Source organism: Macaca mulatta, chromosome 6 (genome assembly GCF_049350105.2).
Source record: "Macaca mulatta isolate MMU2019108-1 chromosome 6, T2T-MMU8v2.0, whole genome shotgun sequence".
NCBI lineage: Eukaryota > Metazoa > Chordata > Mammalia > Primates > Cercopithecidae > Macaca > Macaca mulatta.
In genome coordinates this window covers 188,936,147-188,944,905 of record NC_133411.1, presented here as the reverse complement: position 1 = coordinate 188,944,905, position 8,759 = coordinate 188,936,147, and the positions used below count along the sequence as shown (strand labels likewise).

Below are 8,759 nucleotides of genomic sequence, written 5' to 3'. Positions count from 1 at the left end.
CCAGAAAGTGATGGCCAAAAGACGGAGAGATAAGGAAAGCTCAAGCAGTCTTATTGGGCTTGGGAGATGAAACTTGGAATTCATGGCCCACCAAGCAGAAAGAACCCCGATAAGCATCCCAGGCCTTCCACTGGGATCCCCAAAGGGCTACAGCCTGGAACTGGAGGTTGAACCAGAATTTGACTCATCTCAAAGACAGAAGCCCAACTTTGAATCTGTTCAATCTCTAATTACATTAAAGTGATATGCCCATATTCTAAAAGTGATATGCCACTTCCAGAGGCAGTGGGAAGTCCTCTGGAGAAAGGTCACCATCAGCAACATCAGATTATCTCTGTTTCTCGTATACACTGTCCAGCAATCCATTAAAAACCAACCAAACAAAAAAGGCATGCCAGGAGATAAGACCAAATGACCAAAAAGGAAAAAAAACAACAACAAAGAAATAGATCCACAAGAAATCTAACTATTCGAAATACAAGAACAGACTTTTAAAATAATTAAGTATGTTCAGAAAACCAATGATAAATAACTGGAAATAACAAAGAATCAAAAGGAAATAAGAAGACTGAAAAATATATTAATTGAAAGGAAGAACTCAATAGAGGGTTTAACATCAACTTAAACACGGCTAAGAGAGGATTCATGAACTGGAGTGCAAGTCAGGAGAGACTATCTGAGCTGAAGCAAAAAAATGAGAAGAAAAATACAGAAAAAGGCATGAGTCTTTAGATGATGAAAAAATATGCATGAAATTCAAGTCGTAGAAGGAGAGAAGACAGAGAATGAGGCAGAAGCAGTATTTGAAGAGATAATGACACAGTTTTTCAAACCTGACAAAAGACATCAAACTACAGATTAAAGAAGTACTGGGAACACCAAGCAGAGGTAAGAAAAAGAAAACCACACCAAGACATATCACAGTCAATTAAGCACAGAAAAACTTAAAGGCAGACAGAAAGATACTTTATCTCACTTTGTAAATTTTTAAAAATTGAGATGAAATTCACATAACATAAAAGTAACCATTTGAAAGTGAACAATTTGGCCCTGGCGTGGTGGCTCATGCCTGCAATCCCAGCACTTTGGGAGGCCAAGGCGGGTGAATCATGAGGTCAGGAGTTCAAGACCAGCCTGGTCAACATGGTGAAACCCCATCTCTACTAAAAATACAAAAATTATTTGGTCGTGGTGCCGGGCACCTGTAATCCCAGCTACTCATTACACTGAGGCAGGAGAATCGCTTGAACTCGGGAGGCGGAGGTCGCAGTGAGCCGAGATCGCGCCCTTGCACTGTCTGCCTGGGTGACAGAGCGAGACTCCGACTCAAAAAAAAGAAAAGAAAAGGAAGTGAACAGTTCAGGAAAGGGAGGAGCCACTGCCAATGCCACCACCTGCACCCTTGCCCATTCCAACCATCTGTTAAGCACGATGGTCACTGCGAAGGTCCAGGTGTGCAGACATGCCTGGCCTGAGGATGTTAAAAAGGTATGTTGGAGAGTGGCACTGATGTGGCACCCAGATAAAAGTCCTGACACTAAAGAAGCAGCAGGGAGAAAAATTCAGATGAATAGTGGAGGCGTATGAGGCGCTGCTGTCTGATGCTAAAAACAACAACAACAACAACAAAAGGGACGTTTATGACAAGGATTAGACAGAGGAGGAGGAGGTGGAGTGCATTTTGGCATCCGTTTGCGTTTGATTCACACTGTAACTCAGATGATGTCTTCAGGGAATTTTTTGGTGGGAGGGACCCATTTTCAGTCAACTTCTTTGAAGACCCATTTGAGGACTTTTTTGGGAATCAAAGGGGTCGGCAAGGGAGTGAGTCATTTTCCTCCGCTTTCAGTGGATTTCCGTCTTTTGGAAGTGGATTTTCTTCTTTTTTTTTGAGACGGAGTCTCGCTCTGTTGCCCAGGCTGGAGTGCAGTGGCCGGATCTCAGCTCACTGCAAGCTCCGCCTCCCGGGTTCACGCCATTCTCCTGCCTCAGCCTCCCGAGTAGCTGGGACTACAGGCGCCCGCCACCTCGCCCGGCTAGTTTTTTGTATTTTTAGTAGAGACGGGGTTTCACCGGGTTAGCCAGGATGGTCTCGATCTCCTGACCTCGTGATCCGCCCGTCTCGGCCTCCCAAAGTGCTGGGATTACAGCGTGAGCCACCGTGCCCGGCCGGATTTTCTTCTTTTGATGAAGATTTTCTTCATTTGGATCACTAGGTCACAGGGCCTCACTTCATTCTCTTCCATGTCATTTGTGGTAGTGGAATGGCAACTTCAAATCTGTATCAGCTTCTACTAGAAATGGTTTATGGCAGAAACATCACTAAAAAGAGAGCTGTTGAGAATGGTGGAGAAAGGGTAGAAATGGGAGAAGACGGCCAGCGGTAAGGAGCAGCTGCTGCGCTCGGATGCGAAGTCATTCAATGCATGCGTGGGACAATGTTCAGCTACAGAAGCACCATCTGAGGGTTAACAGGAACATTTTTTTGAGTATTTCAAATGAACTCAACTATTGGTAGAATTGTACCTAAAGTATTGATAGACAACTCACAGAGCCCCTATTTGTCATAAACTTTTGAGTTTATTGTTAGGACCACATAATAGGACCATTTTTTTCTGTCTTTAAAGTTGTTATAAATCTCTATATGCACTTTTATTCATTTATTTATTTATTTATTTATTTTTGAGACAGAGTCTTGCTCTGTATCCCAGGCTGGAGTGCAGTGGCGCGATTTCAGCTCACTGCAACCTCTGCCTCCTGAGTTCAAGCGATTCTCCTGCTTCTACCTCCCAAGCAGCTGGGACTAACCATGCTCGGCTAATTTTTGTATTTTTAGTAGAGACGGGAATCTCACCATGTTGGCCAGGCTGGTCTTGAACTCCTGACCTCAGGTGATCTGGCCACCTCAGCCTCCCAAAGTGTTGGGATTATAGACGTGAGCTGCCGCGCCTGGCCTGTGTATGCACTTTTGATCCTTGACTCTTTAGTGGCAGGACAAGATTGTGCCCTAACACCAGCACGACTCTGCTTTTCCATTTTGTCTGAAATGTGAGCCACACAGTGTCAGCCTGCTGTGAAGTTAATATTGCCAGGGTGAGTCTTCTACAGAAATAATTTCAATTTTTTCAGTATTTAGTAGTGAAAGGTATTAATGCAATAATGATAATACACTTCTGGTTTAATATAAAGGATGTTTTCTAATTGTGCATGAATGCTGGCAACTTAATTTTTACAATTATTTAAATATATAATGTTAAGCTTAGGTTTTAAAGTGTAAAGCTGGTAAACTAGGTCTGTGTCATTTGCCTAAAAACAGAAGAGAAATGAGAATGTGTTTGGTGAAAATAAATGAAGAAGTGAACAATTCAGTGACATTTAACATATTCACAATGGTGTGTAACCACCACCCTTGCATGTTCACAATGGTGTGTAACCACCACCCTCGCACGTTCACGGTGGTGTGTAACCACCACCCTCGCACGTTCACAATGGTGTGTAACCACCACCTTCACATATTCACAATGGTGTGTAACCACCACCCTCGCATGTTCACAATGGTGTGTAACCACCACCCTCGCATGTTCACGGTGGTGTGTAACCACCACCCTCGCATGTTCACGGTGGTGTGTAACCACCACCCTCGCATGTTCACAATGGTGTGTAACCACTACCCTTTCTAGCTCCACAGCTTTTCATCACCCCAAAAAGAAACCCCCTACTCAGTAAGCAGTTGCTCCCCATTCTGCATCCCTCCAGCCCCTGACAACTACCAATCCGTGTTCTGTCCCCACGATATACCTATTCTGGTACTTCACATAAATTGAATCATGCAAAATATGTGACCTTTTGTGTTTGGCCTCTTTCACTTACCATAATGTTTTCAAGATTCATTGAAAGGGCCGGGTGCGGTGGTGACTCGTGCGTGTGATCCCAGTACTTTGAGAGACCAAGGAGGGTGGATTGCTTGAGCACAGGAGTTCAAGACCAACCTGGGCAATGTGACGAAACCCCAACTCTACAAAAAATACAAAAATTAGCCAGGTGTGGTGCCGCATATCTGTAGTCCCAGCTACTCGGGAGGCTGAGGTGGGAGGATCACTTGAGCCCAGGAGTCAGGGGTTATGGAGCCATGATCAGGCCACTGCACTCCAGCCTAGGTGACAGAGTGAGACCCTCTCTGTCTCTCTTTCTCTCTCTCTCTCTCTCTCTCTCTCTCACACACACACACACACACACGCACACAGATTCATTGAAAGAATATATCAACACTTCATTTTTTGTGTGACTGAATAATAGTGCATTGTATGTCTACACCACAATTTGTTCATCTCCTCATCCACTGATGGACATTTGGGCTGTTTCCACCTTTTAACCATTATGAACAATACTGCCATGAACATTGGTTTGCAAGAATCTGTTTGCATCCTTGTTTTAAGTTATTTGGGTTACATATCTGGCAGTGGAATTGCTGGGTCATAGAATTCTATTTTAACTTTTTGAGGAACTGCCAAACACTTTTCCACAATGGCCAAAACATTTTACATTCCTGCCAACAATGTACAAGGGTTCTGATTTCTCTCCCTCCTCGCCAACACTTGTTATCCCCCCTCCTTGTTTAAAATTATAGCCATTTCTAAGGAGTGTGAATGGCATCTCATCATGGTTTTGATTTGCGTTTCCCTAATGACTAGTGAAGCTGAGCATCTTTTTACGTGCGTCAAGTCAGCCACTCATATATCTTCTTTGGAGAAATGTAATTTAAGTCCTTTGCCCATTTTTTAATCAGGTTGTCTTTTTGCTGTTGAGTTGTAAGAGTTTCTTTATGCATTCCAGATACTAGGCCCTTATCAGATATGTGATCTACAAATGTTTTCTCCATTCTACAAGTTGTCTGTTCATTTTCTTGATAGCATCTTTCAAAGCACAAGTCTTTCATTGTGATGATATCCAATTTGTCTGTTTTTTTCTTTGGTTGCTTATGCTTTAGGTGTCAAAACTAAGAAACCATTGACTAATTGGTGGTCGCAAAAACTTCCATCAGTTTTATAATTTTAGAACTCACGTTTAGGTATTTGATCCATTTTGAGTTAATATTTTTGTATGGTGTGAAGTAGGGGTCAAACTCCATTTTTTTGCATGTGGATATCTGGTTTTCTCAATACAATTTCTTGAAGAGACTGTTCTTTCCCCCATTGAGTGGTCTTGGAACCCTTGGCCATAGATGTATGAGTTTATTTCTGGACGCTCAATTTTACTCCATTAATCTGTATGTCTATGTTGATGGCAGTACCATGCTGTCTTGTTTACTATAATTTTATGGTAGTCTTAGAATTGGGAAGTTTGAATCTTCCAGCTTTGTTTTTCCTTTTTCAATAAAGAGATGCTTTACTTTAAAGTAGCAATGAAAGGCTGACAATTGGTATCTTGACAGAAACCAGAAAATAGTAAAGTATTGGGAGGAAAAATATCTGCCAACCTAAACGTCTAGTGGGGAAAGCCATTGAAAATAAAGTTGACTAGGTTGAAAATAAAGTTGGCTAGGTGTGGTGGCTCACACCTGTAATCCCAGCACTTTGGGAGGCTAAGAGAGAGGATCACTTCAGCTCAGGAGTTCAAGACAAGCCTGGGCAACATGGTGAGACCCCATCTCTACAAAAAATTAAAATAGAAAATATTAGCCCAGCATGGGTCGCAGCAGTTTGGGAGTCTGAGGCGGGAAGATCACTTGAGCTCAGGAGTTCAAGACCAGCCAGGCAACATAGCAAGACCCCATCTCTACAAAAAATTTTTAAAAATTATCTGGGTGTGGTAGCACACACCTGTAGTCCCAGCTGCTCAGAGGCTGAGGCCTCAGATAGCTTGAGCCCAGGAGGTCAAGGCTGCAGTGAGCCATGATCGTGCCTCTGTACTCCAGCCTGGGTGACAGAGCGAGACCCAGTCTCAAAATAAAATAAGAGAAAAAAAGATGAAATAAGACATTTTCCAGCAAACAGAAATACTAAGAGCTAGTTCTTCAGGCAGAAGGAAGAGGATTCCAGATGGAAACACAGAGATGCAGCAAGAATAAAGAGCGGAAAGGAAACACAAGTGGGAAACCTAAGTGATGCTCGATGTGTGAGACACTAACACTCATCTCGTGTGGAGATCACTTGACATCAGTTGCACAAAAGGTGGGAGGGATAAACGAGGTAAAACTGCTCTAACATACTTGCATTGTCCAGGAATGAGTAAAAGCACTCATTTATATTAGATTTTAACAAATCAAGGATACATGTCATAATCCAGGGTAACAACTAAAAAAATAGTAAAATGATCTCTAGGCTAGCATGGCCACTAAAAGCATTGTAAAGTAACATATAATACACTAATAGAGAGAAAACTGTAATAACAAAAAGTCATCCAAAAGAAGAGGAAAAAACTTGCAGGAGAGGAGTATAGGACCAGTGGGACAAACAGAAAATAGGTCATGTAATTATGGATTTAAGTCCCAACACGTTAGTAATGAGTAGAAATGAATAATTAAATACTCAAAGATAGATTTAAAATTTATACACACACACACGTGTTGACATATCTTTAATGAAAAGAAACAGAAATGTTGAAAGTAAGATGATAGAAAATAAAATGAAAGTAAAATGATAGAGCATCAGACAGATGGTCCCCAGGGATCTAGAAGATTTGAACATCACAGTTAACAGACAAGATGTAATTAACATATAATTAACAGACAAGATGTAATTAACATATATAGCCCTCCTCAACTACAGGGTATATATTTTTTTCAAGTGCACATAGATTATTTACTAAGATAGACTGTAGGCTGGATGATAAATTTCAACGAATATGTAAGGATTGAAATCTGTACAGAGTATTTTTTCTGACCAGCAGAATTAAGTTATAAATCAATAACAAAAAGATAATTAGAATGATCCCCAAAAGTTTAGAATTAAACAATATACTTCCAGAAGAAAAACTCATGAATCAAAGAAGAAATCGCAGTGGAAATTATTTTTAAATGTTTCATTTGAATGCTCATAGAAGTGTGACATATCAAAACTTATGTAATGCAGCTAAAGCCATGTTAGAGAGAAATCTGCGACCTTAAATCTAGAAAGCCTAGTGAAAACTTCTAAGCATTTCTCTTAAACAACAACAAACTAAATCAAAGGAAGGAAATAAAGATCTTACATAAATTCAGTGGAAAAACAAATATACAATAGAAAAAAAATCAACCAAGCCGAGCATGGCGGCTCATGCCTGTAATCCTGGAATTACATGACCTGGGAGGCTGAGGATCACATTAAGCCAGGAGCTTGAGACCGGCTTGGGCAACATAGCACGAAAAATCTCTACAAGAATAAAAATAAAGTAGCCGGATGTGGCCGGATGTCGTGGCGGGCAGCTGTAGGCCGGCTACTTGGGAGGCTGAGGCAGCAGGATCACTCGAACCCGTAAGTTCGCAGTGAGCTGTGAAGGTCTCGCCACTGCACTCCAGCCTGGGCAACAGAGTCAGACCCCGTCTCAAAAAATAAAAAATAAAAAAAAAGGAAACGAAAGAAAAAAATCAACCAAACCAAAAGTTGTTCCTTTAAAACAACTAATAAAATTAACAGGTTTCTGCTGGTCAAGAAAGACCCAAATGACCGTTATCACGAATGAGAGCGACTTCACTGCAAAGCCTACAGACATTAAAAATAATCACAAGGTACAAAGACATAGAGTGTAGAGGAGCGATTACCAGGGGGTTATTTAATGGGTGTAGAGTTTCAGACTTGCAAGATGAAAAAGTTCTGGAGATTTGTTTCAGAATTATGTGAATATATTTACCACTGATGAACCGTATACTTTAAAATGATTGAGCTGTTTCCACCATCTTTCCACACCGCCACGCTGCTGTGCGCAAATGTGGAGGCCGATGCTCTCAAGCGTGTCCGCAGTGCCTGCAGGAGAAGCCAACACCAGGCTCTTACTCGGCCGTGCTGCGGCGTCATCATTCGGTTTCTAACGGTGAGGATGAAGCATGATTCCGTTGGCAAATTTGAAACCTGATAATCACAGAACTGGGAACATTGTTGTGAACTTCACAGGCAGGTTAAACAAGTGGTCAGTAATCAGCCCCAACTTTGATGTGCAGCTCAAAGATCTAGGAAAAAATGGCAGAACAATCTGCTCCCATTCTGACAGTTTGGATTCATTTTACTAACAACCTCAACTGGCAACATGGACCATGAAGAAGCAAGACAAAAAAACACACAGGTGGGAAAATTCTGGGATTCTTTATCTAGCAATGTAATACATACTTAAAATGCCTCTTAGGTGAATCGCTTGAGCCTAAGAGTTCGAGACCAGCCTGGGCAACATGGTGAAACTCCGTCTCTACAAAAAATAGAAAAAATTAGCCCGGCATGGTGGAGCATGCCTGTGGTCTCAGCTACTCCAGAGGCTGAGGCGGGAGAATCACCTGAGCCCAGGAAGTCAAGACTGCAGTGAGCCGTGATTGCACCACTGTACTCCAGCCTGGGCAACAGAGGAGATCATGTCTCAAAAAAAAATAAATAAATAAATTTAAATTAAATTAAAAAGTAAAATGCTTCAATGGACAAAAACTAAAATAAATAATTAGAAATGGTTGAGATGGCAAATTTTATATGCTTTTTACCGCACACATGCACACACAAATGGGGTTATGAGAACATTGTTAGTAAATTCTGAAAATGACGATTTTGAAAATTACAAAGTACCAAAATTGATACAGGAAG

At 41.4% G+C, this 8,759-nt stretch overlaps 1 pseudogene; it reads left to right on the top strand.

Annotated features, from left to right (window-relative positions):
• The first annotated feature begins 1,269 nt into the window (after nt 1–1,269).
• LOC144329617 (dnaJ homolog subfamily B member 6-like) lies at nt 1,270–2,439 on the top strand (annotated as a pseudogene).
• The last annotated feature ends 6,320 nt before the right edge of the window (nt 2,440–8,759 follow it).